A 14,845-nucleotide genomic window follows, 5' to 3' on the forward strand; every position below is an offset into this window, starting at 1 on the left:
TCCGCACACCTCGTACACGCGTAGCTCTGTTCCGCACACCTCGTACACGCGCGGCTCCGCTCTGTACACCTCGTACACGCGCAGATCCGCTCTGTACACCTCGTACACGCGCGGCTCCGCTCCGTACACCTCGTACACGCGCGGCTCCGCTCCGTACACCTCGTACACGCGCGGCTCCGCTCCGAACACCTCGTACACGCGCGGCTCAGCTCCATACACCTCGTACATCTGCGTCTCCGCTCCGTACACCTTGTACTTGCGCGGCTCCACTCTGCTCCGCACAACTCATACACGCTCGTCTCCGCTTCGTACACCTCATACACGCACGGCTCCATTCCGTACACCTCGTACACACGTAGATCTGCTCCGTACACCTCGTGCATGCGCCACTCTGCTCCGCTCCGTACACCTCGTACACATGCGGCTCCGCTCCGTACACCTCGTACACGTGAGGCTCTGCTCCGTACACCTCGTACACGCGTGGCTCTGCTCCGTACACCTCGTACACGCGTGGCTCTGCTCCATACACCTCGTACACGCGCGGCTCCGCTCCGTACACCTCATACACGCGCGGCTCCGCTCCGTACACCTCGTACACGTGCGGCTCTGCTCCGTACACCTCGTACACACGCGGATCCGCTCCATACACTTCGTACACGCACGGATCCACTCCGCTCCGTACACCTTGTACATGCGCGGCTCCGCTCCGTACACCTCGAACACGCGCGGCTCCGCTCCGTACATCTCGTACATGCTCAGCTCTGCTCCGTACACCTCGTACACGCGCTTCTCTGCTCTGTACACCTCATACACGCACGGCTCCGCTCCGTTCACCTCGTATACGCGCGGCTCCGCTCTGCTCCACACACCTCGTACACGCGTGGCTCCACTCTGTATACCTCGTACACGCGTGGCTCCACTCTGTATACCTCGTACACACGCGGCTCCGCTCTGTACACTTGTACACGCGCAGCTCTGCTCCGTACACCTCATACACGCGCGGCTCCGCTCCGTACACCTCGTACACGTGCGGATCCGCTCCGTACACCTCGTACACGCACGGATCCACTCCGCTCCGTACACCTCGTACATGCGCGACTACGCTCCGCTCCGTACACCTCGTACACGCGCTTTTCTGCTCCGTACACCTCATACACGTACGGCTCTGCTCCGTACACCTCGTACACGCGCAGCTCCGCACACCTCGTACACGCGTGGCTCCGCTCCGTACACCTCGTACACGCGCGGCTCCGCTCTGTACACCTTGTACACACCCGTCTCTGCTCTGTACACCTCGTACACGCGCGGCTCCGCTCTGTACACCTCGTACACGCACGGATCCACTCCGCTCCGTACACCTCGTACATGCGCAACTCCGCTCCGTACACCTCGAACACGCGCGGCTCCGCTCCGTACACCTCGTACACACGCGGCTCCTCTCTGTACACCTTGTACACGCGCCGCTCTGCTCCGCACACCTCATACACGCGCAGCTCCGCCCTGCTCCGCCCTGCTCCGCACACCTCGTACACGCGCGGCTCCGCTCCGTACACCTCGTACACGCGTGTCTCCGCTCCGTACACGCTTGGCTCCGCTCCTTACACCTCGTACACGCGCGTCTCCGCTCCGTACACCTCGTACACGCTCTGCTCCACTCCGTACAGCTCGTACACGCGCGGCTACGCTTCGTACACCTCGTACACGCTCCGCTCCGTACACCTTGTACTCGCGCGGCTCCGCTCTGCTCCGCACAACTGGTACATGCGCGTCTCAGCTCCGTACACCTCATACACGTGCTGATCCGCTCCGTACACCTCGTACACGCGCAGATCCGCTCCGTACACCTCGTACACGCACGGCTCCGCTCCGTACACCTCGTACACGCTCTGCTCCACTCCGTACACCTCTTACACGCGCGGCTCCGTTCCGTGCACCTCGTACACGCGCGGCTCCGCTCCGTACACCTCGCATACGCGCAGCTCCGCACACCTCATACACGCGCGGCTCCGCTCCGTATACCTCGTACACGTGCGGATCCGCTCCGTACACCACGAACACGCCCGGCTCCGCTCCGCACACCTCGTAGACGCGTGTCTCCGCTCCGCACACCTCGTAGACGCGTGTCTCCGCTCCGCACACCTCGTAGACGCGTGTCTCCGCTCCGCACACCTCGTAGACGCGTGTCTCCGCTCCGCACACCTCGTAGACGCGTGTCTCCGCTCCGCACACCTCGTAGACGCGTGTCTCCGCTCCGTACACCTTGTACACGCTCGGCTTCGCTCCGCACACCTCGTACACGCGAGTCTCCGCTCCGTACACCTCGCATACGCGCGGCTCTATTCTGCTCCGCACACCTCTTACACGCGCGGCTCCGCTCCGTACACCTCTTACACGCGCGGCTCCGCTCCGTACACCTCTTACACGCGCGAATTTGCTCTGTACACCACGAACACGCGCGGCTCCGCTCCGCACACCTCGTACACGCATGGCTCTGTTCCACACACCTCGTACACGCTCGGCTCCGCTCCGTACACTTCGTACACGCGCAAATCCGCTCTGTACACCACGAACATGCGTGGCTCCGCTCCGTACACCTCGTACACGCGCGGCTCCGCTCCGTACACCTCGTACACGCGCGGCTTCGCTCCGTACACCTCGTACACGCGCGGCTTCGCTCCGTACACCTCGTGTACGCGCGGCGCCATTCTGCTCCGCACACCTCGTACACGCGCGGCTCAGCTCCATGCACCTCGTACATGCGCGTCTCCACTCTGCTCCGCACAACTCGTACACGCTTGTCTCCGCTTCGTACACCTAATACACGCACGGCTCCGCTCCGTACACCTCGTACACGCGTAGATCTGCTCCGTACACCTCGTACACACGCTGGGCTCCCTTCCGTACACCTCGTACACGTGCGGCTCCGCTCCGTACACCTCGTACACGCGTGTCTCCGCTCCGTACACGCTTGGCTCCGCTCCGTACACCTCGTACACGCGCGTCTCCGCTCCGTACACCTCGTACACGCTCTGCTCCACTCCGTACACCTCGTACACGCGTGGCTCCGCTCCGTACACCTCGCACACGCTCCGCTCCATACACCTTGTACTTGCGCGGCTCCGCTCTGCTCCGCACAACTGGTACACGCGCGGCTCCGCTCCGTACACCTCGTAAACGTGCGGCTCCGCTCTGTACACCTCGTACACGTGCGGCTCCGCTCCGCACACCTCGTACATGCGTGGCTCTTCTCCGTACACCTCGTACACACGCGGCTCTGCTCCGTACACGCACGGATCCGCTCCGCTCTGTACACCTCGTACATGCGCGGCTCCGCGTCGTACACCTCGAACACGTGCGGCTCCGCGTCGTACACCTCGAACACGTGCGGCTCCGCGTCGTACACCTCGAACACGCGCGGCTCCGCTCCGTATTTCTCGTACACGCTCGGCTCTGCTCCATACACCTCGTACACGCGCTTCTCTGCTCCATACATCTCATACACGCACGGCTCCGCACCGTACACCTCGTACACACGCGGATCCTCTCCGCACACCTCGCACACACGCGGCTCTGCTCTGTACACCTTGTACACGTGCGGCTCTGCTCCGTACACCTCGTACACGCGTGGATCCGCTCTGCTCCGCACACCTCGTACACGCGTGGATCCGCTCTGCTCCGCACACCTCGTACACGCGCGGCTCTGCTCTGCTCCACACACCTCGTACACGTGCGGCTCCGCTCCGTACACCTCGTACACGCGCGGCTCCGCTCCGTACACCCCGTACATGCGCGGATCCGCTCTGCTCCGTACACCTCGTACACGCGCGGCTCCGCTCCGTACACCTCGTACACGCAGCTCCGCTCCGCACACTCGTACACGCGCGGCTCCGCTCCGTACACCTCGTACACGCACGGATCCGCTCCGTACACCTCTTACACGTGCGGCTCCGCTCCGCACACCTCGTACACACGCGAATACGCTCCGTACACCTCGTACACACGTGGGATCCGCTCCACTCCGTACAGCTCGTACACGCGCGGCTCCGCTCCGTACACCTCGTACACACATGTCTCCACTCCGCACACCTCGTACACGCGTGGGATCCGCTCCGCTCTGTACATCTCGTACACACGCGGCTCCGCTTCGTACACCTCGTACACACGCTGCTCCGCTCCGTATACCTCGTACACGCGCGAATCCGCTCCGTACACCACGAACACGTGCGGCTCCGCTCCGCACACCTCGTACACACTCGGCTCCGCACACCTCATATACGCGCGTCTCCGCTCTGCTCCGCACACCTCGTACACGCGTGGATCCGCTCTGTACACCACGAACACGCGTGGCTCCGCTCCGTACACCTCGTATACAGGCTTGTCTCCGCTCCGTACATCTTGTACACGCTCGGCTCCGCTCCGTACACCTCGTATATGCGCGGCTCCGCTCCGTACACCTCGTACACGCGCGGCTCCGCTCCGTACACCTCGTATACGCGCGGCTCCGCTCCGTACACCTCTTATACGCGCGGCTCCGCTCCGTACACCTCTTATACGCGCGGCTCCGCTCCGTACACCTCTTATACGCGCGGCTCCGCTCCGTACACCTCTTATACGCGCGGCTCCGCTCCATACACCTTGTATACGCGCGGCTCCGCTCCGTACACCTCGTGTACGAGCGGCTCCATTCTGCTCCGAACACTTCGTACACGCGCGGCTCCGCTCCGTACACCTCGTACACTCGCGGCTCCTCTCTGTACACCTCTTACACGCGCGGCTCCGCTCCGTACACCTCGTACACGCTCTGCTCCGTACACCTTGTACACGCGCGGCTCCGCTCTGCTCCGCACACCTCGTACACGCGCGGCTCTGCTCCACACACCTCGTACACGTGCAGCTCCGCTCCGTACACCTCGTACACGCGTGGCTCCGCTCCGTACACTTCGTACATGCGCGGCTCCGCTCTGCTCCGCACACCTCGTACACGCGTGACTCCGCTCCGTACACCTCGTACACGCAGGTCCGCTCCGCACGCTCGTACACGCGCGGCTCCGCTCCGCACGCTCGTACACGCGCGGATCCGCTCCGTACACCACGAACACGTGCGGCTCCGCTCCACACACCTCGTACACGCTCTGCTCCGCACACATCGTACACGCGTGGATCCGCTCTGTACACCACGAATACGCGTGGCTCCGCTCCGTACGCCTCGTATACAGGCTTGTCTCCGCTCCATACATCTCGTACACGCTCGGCTCCACTCCGTACACCTCGTATATGCGCGGCTCCGCTCCGTACACCTCGTGTACGCGCGGCTCCATTCTGCTCCGCACACTTCGTACACGTGCGGCTCCTCTCTGTACACCTCGTACACGCGCGGCTCCGCTCTGTACACCTCGTACACGCTCTGCCCCGTACACCTTGTACTCGCGCGGCTCCGCTCTGCTCCGCACAACTGGTACACTCGCGTCTCAGCTCCGTACACCTTGTACACGCGCTGATCCGCTCCGTACACCTTGTACACGCGCTGATCCGCTCCGTACACGTCGTACACGCGCAGATCCGCTCCGTACACCTCGTACACGTGCCGCTCTGCTCCACTCCGTACACCTCGTACACGCGCGGCTCCGCTCCGTACACCTCGTACTCGCTCTGCTCCACTCCGTACACCTCGTACACGTGCGGCTCCGTTCCGTACACCTCGTACACGCGCGAATCCGCTCCGTACACCTCGTACACTCGCGGCTCCTCTCTGTACACCTCGTACACGCGCGGCTCCGCTCCGTACACCTCGTACATGCGCGGATCCGCTCCGCTCCGCACACCTCGTACACGCGTAGCTCCGCTCCGTACACCTCGCACACACGCGGCTCTGCTCCGTACACGCACGGATCCACTCCGCTCTGTACACCTCGTACACGTGCGGCTCCGCTCCGTACACCTCGTACACGCGCGGCTCCGCTCTGCTCCGCACACCTCGTACACGCGCGGCTCTGCTCCGTACACATCGTACACACAGCTCCGCTCCGCACACTCGTACACATGCGGCTCCGCTCCGTACACCTCGTACACGCGCGGCTCCGCTCCGTACACCTCGTACACGCGCGGATCCGCTCCGTATATCTCGTACACGCGCGGCTCAACTTATTTAGCTCTGTATGGCAGTATTACCTGGGCGGTGTGTTATTTAGCTCTGTATGGCGGTATTATCCGGGCGGTGTGTTATTTAGCTCTGTATGGCGGTATTATCCGGGCGGTGTGTTATTTAGCACTGTATGGCGGTATTATCCGGGCGGTGTGTTCTTTAGCATTGTATGGCGGTATTATCTGGGCGGTGTGCTATTTAGCTCTATATGGCAGTATTATCTGGGCGGTGTGTTATTTAGCACTGTATGGCGGTATTATCCGGGCGGTGTGTTAGGGTACTCTGCCTCCCTCCCCTTATGTGCTGCTGGCCTCGCTCTGCGTGTCCTCCTGCCATGTTGGGTCAGTTACTAGATCATCCACCACCTCCTCCTCTTCCACTTCCGCACCACGGTCCTCCTCCTCACTTCGTGGCAATTGTGTCTCATCATCGTCCACCTCTTGTGACAAATTACCAGCGTCGCCTTCCTGTGGCCGTGGCTGTTCAAATATTTGGCCATGGGATCTCCTCTTCCACCACTTCAAGCGGAGCAGGCGAGGGGCCCAAATATGGAAATGGACCAGTGAACAGCTCTTCAGAGTGTCCAACTGTGGGATCAGTTGCTGTCTGACGACACTCGGCATGGTGGGAGAAAGGAGCATCAGGGTGAGGAGGAGTATGCGGTCGAGACTCACGGCTACTAAGATTTGACCGTGTGGAAGACAGACCGGAGGTGGTGGTGCCCAGGTAACTGGAAGTATTATCTGCTATCCAATTAATAACCTGTTCACACTGATCAGTTCGCAATAGTGGTGTTGTGTGCTTCCCTAGTAATTCAGTAAAGAACTGGGAGCGAGAAGATGTGGCTGTTGGTTGTGGCACATTTTCACCTTGGCCACAGCCCCGTCCTCTGCACGCACCATCACCAGAACGTCCAGTTACACGTCCCTTGCCACGCGCCTTGCCCATTGTAAAGGAAGTACTATAGCTTACACTCGCACTATCAATAGAAAAAGGGTAATAAAAAGTAGATTAGAACCGTGGAAGAGGAAAACCACAGTTCTATTTCTCTGGCCTACACCCGACTCTTTTAAACAATCTGAACAATCAGGGAGAAACTATTACTGTTTTTCTTTACGGAAAAAATACCAAAAGCTGAATAATAGAGACTTTTTACCGTGGAATGGCAAAACCACAGTTATTGTTTACTGGGGTATACTGTTTTTTTTTTTTAGGTAAAAATGGCCCAAAAGTGGATAACAAAGAGGTTTGAATCGTGGAACTGCAAAACCACAGTTCTATTTCTCTGGCCTACACCAGAATATTTTCAACAAATATATTTGTGTCTGAACAATCAGGGAGACACTACTACATTTTTTTTTTATGGCAAAAAATGCCAAAGGCAGGATAATAGAGATTTTTTACCGTGGAACAGCAAAACCACAGCTATAATTTACTGGTGTATACCAGACTCTTTTAAACACATATATTGGTGTCTGAACAATCAGGAGACACTATTACTGTTTTTCTTTACGGAAAAAATACCAAAAGCTGGATAATAGAGATTTTTTACTGTGGAACTGCAAAACCACAGTTCTATTTCTCGGGCCTACACCAGACTATTTTAAACAGATATATTGGTGTCTGAACAATCAGGAAATACTATTACTGTTTTTCTTTACGGAAAAAATACCAAAAGCTTGGATAATAGAGATTTTTTACCTTGGGACGGCAAAACCACAGTTATAATTTACTGGTGTATACCAGACTCTTTTAAACAGATATATTTGTGTCTGAACAATCAGGAGACACTATTACTGTTTTTCTTTACGGCAAAAGATGCCAAAAGCAGGATAATACAGAGATTTGACCCGTGGAACTGCAAAACCACAGTTCCATTTCTCGGGCCTGCACCAAACTATTTTCAACAGATATATTTGTGTCTGAACAATCAGGAGGCACTATTACTGTTTGTCTTTGCGGCAAAAAATGCCAAAAGCAGGATAATAGAGATTTTTCATCGTGGAACGGCAAAACCACAGTTATAATTTACTGGTGTATACCACACTCTTTTAAACAGATATATTGGTGTCTGAACAATCAGGAGACACTATTACTGTTTTTCTTTACAGAAAAAATACCAAAAGCTGGATAATAGAGATTTTTTACCGTGGAACGGCAAAACCACACTTCTATTTCTCGGGCCTACACCAGACTATTTTCAACAAATATATTTGTGTCTGAACAATCAGGGAGACACTATTACTGTTTTTTTTTACGGTAAAAGATGCCAAAAGTAGGATAATAGAGATTTTTTACCGTGGAACGGAAAAAACACAGTTATAATTTACTGGTGTATACCAGACTTTTTAAAATAGATATATTTGCCGCTGAACAGTGAGCGACACACTCAAACTGTTTTTTTTAAGGTAAAAATGGCCCAAAAGTGGATAATACAGAGGTTTGAACCGTGGAACTGCAAAACCACACTTCTATTTCTCTGGCCTACACCAGACTCTTTTAAAAAAATATATTTGTGTCTGAACTGTCACAGACACACTTCTTTTTTTTTATTCTTTTTTTTGGGGGGGGGGGGCACCAAAAGGTTAATAAGATGGGTATTTGTACAGTGTGAAGGAGGAAAAAAAAAAAAAGAGGATTTAGATGAAAAAAAAGGATTTTTCCTGGCCCCCGAGACCTGGAGCTAAGTCCAGCAATTTCAGCAACAGGAGCACACAGGACTGTAATGCAGCGTTTGCTGGTATAACCACTGCGTCTCCTATACAGCCTGCCTGCCTGATATCTGGGATGGATATTAGTCCTGAGAAGGACTGTTTGGTTGATCTGGCAGCCTTTACAGACCCTACACTAACTATTTTGCAGTATATATCTCTCCCTAAATCAGCAGCGCTGTCCCTACACTGTCTGATCCCAGCCGTCTGTGTCCTAGATGGCGGCGCCCGGTTTTAAATACTCGAGGTGACGCTGTGCGGCCAGCCAATCAATGTAATGCCCACAACCAACATGGCTGCGGCATTACAGTGACTGGCTGGCAATCCCTGCATGTTCATTGGCTCTGTAAAGAGCGCCAAACGTGCAGGGCGGAGACACAAGCTCCCGCCCGAGTAACCCGGAAATGCTCGGTGCTCGCCGAACATACCGAGTAGCTTGATGCTCGGGCGAGTACCGAGTAGTGTCGAGCATGCTCGCTCAACACTGCTCCTTATCTGTGGAGAAAAAAAAGGAAAAATATATAAAATAATTAATTTATCAGACAATAAGAAACTAAATGAGAAACTAAATATTTCCAAGAATATTCTAAAAATAACATTATAGTTTTGAAAATAATAGAGGATTTTTTCTTGCCTCCATCCCAGGTGGATGAGGCCACGCTTGTATCACTTCACTAGTACAGAGGAATTATGGCACTTGTAGGAAGAGCTGGTCAACGTGAGCTCTCATTCTGATGTTGCAACTGCCATATCCACTGGAGAGAAGTAGGAAAATGGGGTGGAAAGATGGTGCCAGCCATGGATATGTGTCACCCTGGCCTGGATGCCACAAATGTATAATAAAGCTGTGTCTGAGAGCAGGAGGGAGGTTCTCTGGTCAGGGACCATTAGCATGCTGCACATCCTGTCCCAGGCCAATAGGGGGAGCAGGCTGCCCCTATAAATGCTGGAAATGGGGGCAGGGTTAGAGAGAGCTGGACGACCTGTCTCTGAAGCGAGAGGCGTCCCAGAGAAGGGAGAGTCAGTTGAGCTGTAGCTGAGGAGGTCGTGTGGCAGTAGAAGAGCCACGAGCCAGGGACGGAAGGCGAGGTGAGCCTGTTCTGGCTGAGAGAGAAACTGATCTACCGGACTTTGGTGTCCGAGGCTGTTAGGATTCCAAGTCTTACAGCAAATAACCAGCCCGCAGGGGATTGTATGTCCCTTGGCCTAAGAAGCCCAGAGGTTCCGCCACAGCAGAAGAGACCAGCAAAGTTGCACCAGGCCAAGAGTAGAAAGGGACCCAAGTTGCAAGCCATACGGGCGAGAAGACACGGCGAACTCAGGAACGTGGGCTGTTACACCACGAGGAGGGAAATAGCCAGAAAGAGCGCAGAGAGCACGGTAGGCCTTCACCCTCACCCTGACCAGGAGGGCTTCCCACTTGTTCTCAGACATCCAGGCCCCCTCATAGCCGGTACTGTTTTTGGGTCGTCTCACCTGTTCCAATAAAGACCCTGAACTGTTCAAGAGGCCTCCTTTTTCTGGCTATTGCGATCGGAATCATCCCCTCCATCATCCACTTACACTGCCCTGGGGCTACACTCCTCCCGTGGGGAGTTATACTACTCAGTGCTGCACACTTACATCTGCCCCAGCGGTCTGCACTGCAGCGGCGGTTATCCCTGACCGCAATCCACGGGTGGCGTAGTCGGAACTTCCCATACATATAACAAAAGACGGTTCCCCTTTAAGCCTGACACCCTGAGCACGAGACCGGGTCGCCACTACTACTCCCCGTCCGCATCCAGAGGCCCGGCCCTGAGTATCCCACGGCCCAGGGGGCGAGTCAGCTTTCTGGCGTAGTCGGCAGGATTGTGACCAACTCGCCACAAACGGGTATTGCATGCCTAGAAAAGACTTCATACTTACCTGAAAAAGAGGTTTCCCGCCATCCGGAGCCATTTCCCGCCATCTTCATCCGTTTCCCGCCATCCTCAGCCGTGTTCCCGCCATTGGACGCCATCTTTAGGACGCCGCGCAGGAAGAAGAGAGGCGTGGACGTCCAAACCGCGCGAGATCCGAAGCCACGCCCTACACACCGACGCTGCGCAAGGTCCTGGAAAGAGTGAGAGCGACGCTGACGTCACCGGGACGCGACGCAAGGTCCTCGCCCGGAGCAGCACCAGCTGAGCCGCGGCCTACGGAAGAGGATCAACGGAAGGTAGGCCACGCTTAACTAGGGGGGAGGAAGATGACGGACGCGGAGGGACCTTCTACCACCAGCGTGGCTGCAGCAGCGGTGATGCCGTTCTCCATGCCCTACATCCCCGGAGCAGCCTGGCTGCCCCAATACTCAGGGGAATCCCATACCTTAACTGACTTTAAAGAAAGACTACACAGTCTATTTAAAGTTTATCCCCTGACAGAAGAACAGAAAGTGAGCATTCTGACGGGGCAGTTAACCGGCGCAGCCCAGCGGGAAGTGAAATCATGGTCAGATGAGGAGAAAAGGACTGTAAGGGACATTCTGACCCAGCTGCGGAGTACCTTTGACACCCGTACCTCAGCAGAGATCAAAATGCGGTTCTATGGCTGTAAACAGCGGGCACAGGACAGCATCAGAGACTATGCCCTAAATTTGCAGGAAGCCTTGAGAGCCATCAAACAAGCTGACCCTGTCAGCGTGCAGGATACAGATAAGCTACTAACAGAACAGTTCATAGAAGGTCTGCTGTCTAGTGCCCACAGAACCCAGCTGCGCCTCATGTTCTTTCAAAACCCTGGTCTAACCTTTGCCCAATTCAAGGACAGGGCAATAAGGGTGCTCCGTGAACCTGCACTAAGTGGCGCTATAAACCCCCGGCGCCCTGCTCTCACCTATCACCAGGAGGCAGCGCCCTCTTCTATGGACTCTGTGGGGGCCGATGCACAGGCCCTGAACCAAGCCCCGTCGAAAGATCTGCACCACCAAGTCCAGGAGCTGACCAGGAGCGTCGCGGCGTTGACCAGGACTGTCCAGGCGTTACAAGTGGACCCGTCAAGACCCATCGAGTTGGCTTCAAGTCCGGAGGATGTCCCGTGGCGTCGACAGAGGAGAACCCCGTCGTTCCGAGGGAGGCCCACAGACCGCTACGCAGAGGATGGACAGCCCATTTGCCATCGATGCAGCCAGCCCGGACACATTTCCAGGTACTGTAATTTAAACGGGTCCAACCTGGGGCAGAGGGCCAAACCCCAGGCATAAGATCACCAGGCCCTTACAATTGGCGTAATAAGTACGTTGGGGGGGTGCCCGGTTTTACCCGTGGTGCTGGACGGTATCCCCATGAGTGCCTTGCTGGATACCGGGTCGCAAGTAACTACTATCCCTTATGTACTTTTTAAGCAGTATTGGACTGATGCTGATATAACACGGTATCCAGACAATGACTTGAGCATCATCGCCAGTAATGGCTTGCCCGTGCCGCAGATGGGGTTCAAAGAGATGACCATTAAGATTGGTAAAGTTGAACTGTCAGCACAGGGGGTGATTATTGTGGACATTGACCGTCGTGAAAGTCACCCTAAAATAACTGTGGGTACTAACGTGATTGAAAATTGTCTTTCAGAGATAATTGTAATTTTACAGCAGGTGGCGGTGAATGCTAGTTCCAGCCAACAGAGAGTCCTCAACAAAGAGATAAAGGCTCTGATGAGGTGGCAGCAGGTAGAACTGTCTAGTGGTGAGATCGGTAGCGTAAGAATGAGTGACCCATTCCCCATTTCCATGCCTCCCAAAAGTGAAATGATGATCTGGTGTCGGACTGCAATCGGGTTGAGAGGCAGAGACTACCAAGCCATGGTAGAACCCGTGTACTCCGACAGCAGGCCCACCATTTTGACAGCCCGGGGGGTGGTTGATGTCCGTCATGGGAGGGTGCCCGTTCGCATCCTCAACATTGAGGAGAGGGAGGTACACTTACCCAGGTACGCTACACTTGCCAAACTGTTTGCTGTTGAACACAAAGCTATCAGGGCCGTGGAACCGTTGCCCCCATATCCACAGGCGGAGGGTAATGGCTCCCAGAAACAAAAGGAGGACTGGTGCCAGAAACTCCATTTGGGTGCTGACTCCACTCCCCTGCACCAAAACCAAGGAGTCTACCGGGTGGTTCAGGAGTACGAGAGAATTTTTAGTAAGCACCCGCTAGACTTTGGCCGAGTAAAGGGAGTAGAACACCATATCCCCATGGGAAGCCACCCACCAATAAAAGAGAGACACAGACCTGTACCCCCTGCACATTATCAGAACGCAAAGGGCATGCTGAGAGAAATGAAAGAAGCTGGGGTCATTAGAGATAGCTGTAGCCCCTGGGCAGCCCCCTTGGTTCTGGTAAAAAAGAAAGACGGTACCATGAGAATGTGCGTGGACTATAGACAAATCAACCGTATCACTCATAAAGACGCGTACCCGTTACCTAGGATAGAGAAGTCTTTGGCAGCCCTAAAATCAGCTAACATCTTCTCTACGTTGGACCTTACTAGCGGGTACTGGCAGGTTCCTGTGGCAGAGGCTGACAAGGAGAAGACCGCCTTCACCACCCCGATGGGATTGAGCGAATTCAACTGTATGCCCTTCGGGCTCTGCAACGCACCAGGGACCTTCCAGAGGCTGATGGAATGCTGTCTAGGGCACCGAAACTTCGAGACAGTCCTACTTTACCTGGACGACGTGATCGTCTATTCGAAGACCTACGAGGACCATCTAAAACACCTGGCAGAGGTGTTCGAAGCCCTGGCAGGCTATGGCCTGAAGGTGAAACCATCAAAGTGTCACCTGTTGAAACCGAAGGTCCAGTACCTAGGGCACGTGGTGAGTGCAGAAGGAGTAGCCCCCGACCCTGACAAAGTCACAGTAATCAAGAGCTGGCCAAGCCCCTCAAACATCAAAGAATTGAGGCAGTTCCTCGGGTTGGTGGGCTACTACCGAAGGTTCATCCCCGGGTTCACTAAGATGGCAGCTCGAATGCAGGACCTCCTGATAGGTCAATCCAAATCCAGAAGTCAAAACCACCCTTCAAGTGGGACAAGCCGGAAGAGGAGTCCTTCCGCCAGTTGAAGATGGCCCTCACGGGGGATGAGATCCTGGCCTACCCCGATTATGGCCAGCCTTTTATCCTCCACACAGACGCCAGTAATGTGGGGCTGGGAGCCGTACTGTCACAAAACCAACAGGGCAGAGAAAGGGTGATCGCATATGCCAGCCGGAAGCTGAGGCCCACTGAAAGAAACCTGGAGAATTACAGCTCCTTCAAGCTAGAATTCTTGGCAGTGGTGTGGGCCGTCACAGAACGGTTTAAGCATTACCTGGCCTCCGCAAAGTTCACCGTGTACACGGACAACAACCCGTTGACACACCTGGACAATGCAAGACTAGGTGCCCTAGAGCAGCGGTGGATGGCGCGACTCTCGAATTATGACTTCACGATCAAGTACCGGGCAGGCAGAACCAATGCCAATGCTGACACCCTATCAAGAATGCTTCACTTACCTGACGGAGGCGAAGACCCAGAAGAGCTGGAGGAGGTAGAACTCCCTGCGTTTCACCAGTATGGAGCAACTCAATACTCCCACCGCGTGAAGGAGGAAGACTTAACAACCATCATGATCAAGCCGAGACCCAAGATAGTGACCCTGCAATCCGCATGGTGAAAGACCTGCAGACCCGGGAAGATGCCCGTCTAGATCCGGATGCTCCAGAGGAAGCCAAGCAGCTATGGAAAGAGAAGAGCAGGCTGTTCCTCTATGAAGGTAAGCTGTGCAGGAGACTCGTCAACCACCGGATTCATGAGCTGACCTGGCAAGTCGTGGTCCCAAGGCGAGATGCAGCTATGGTCCTGGAGGCTTACCATGACAGAGTGGGGCACTTCGGCTGGAAGAAACTGGAGTTCCTGCTAAGAGGATGGTTTTTCTGGATCGGCATGAGAGGGGCTGTAGAGAAGTGATGCAAAGACTGTGGCCCTTGTAATCTAAG

Source organism: Phyllobates terribilis, unplaced genomic scaffold (genome assembly GCF_046119375.1).
Source record: "Phyllobates terribilis strain yellow unplaced genomic scaffold, ASM4611937v1 Scaffold_37__1_contigs__length_12642776, whole genome shotgun sequence".
Taxonomy (NCBI): Eukaryota; Metazoa; Chordata; class Amphibia; order Anura; family Dendrobatidae; genus Phyllobates; species Phyllobates terribilis.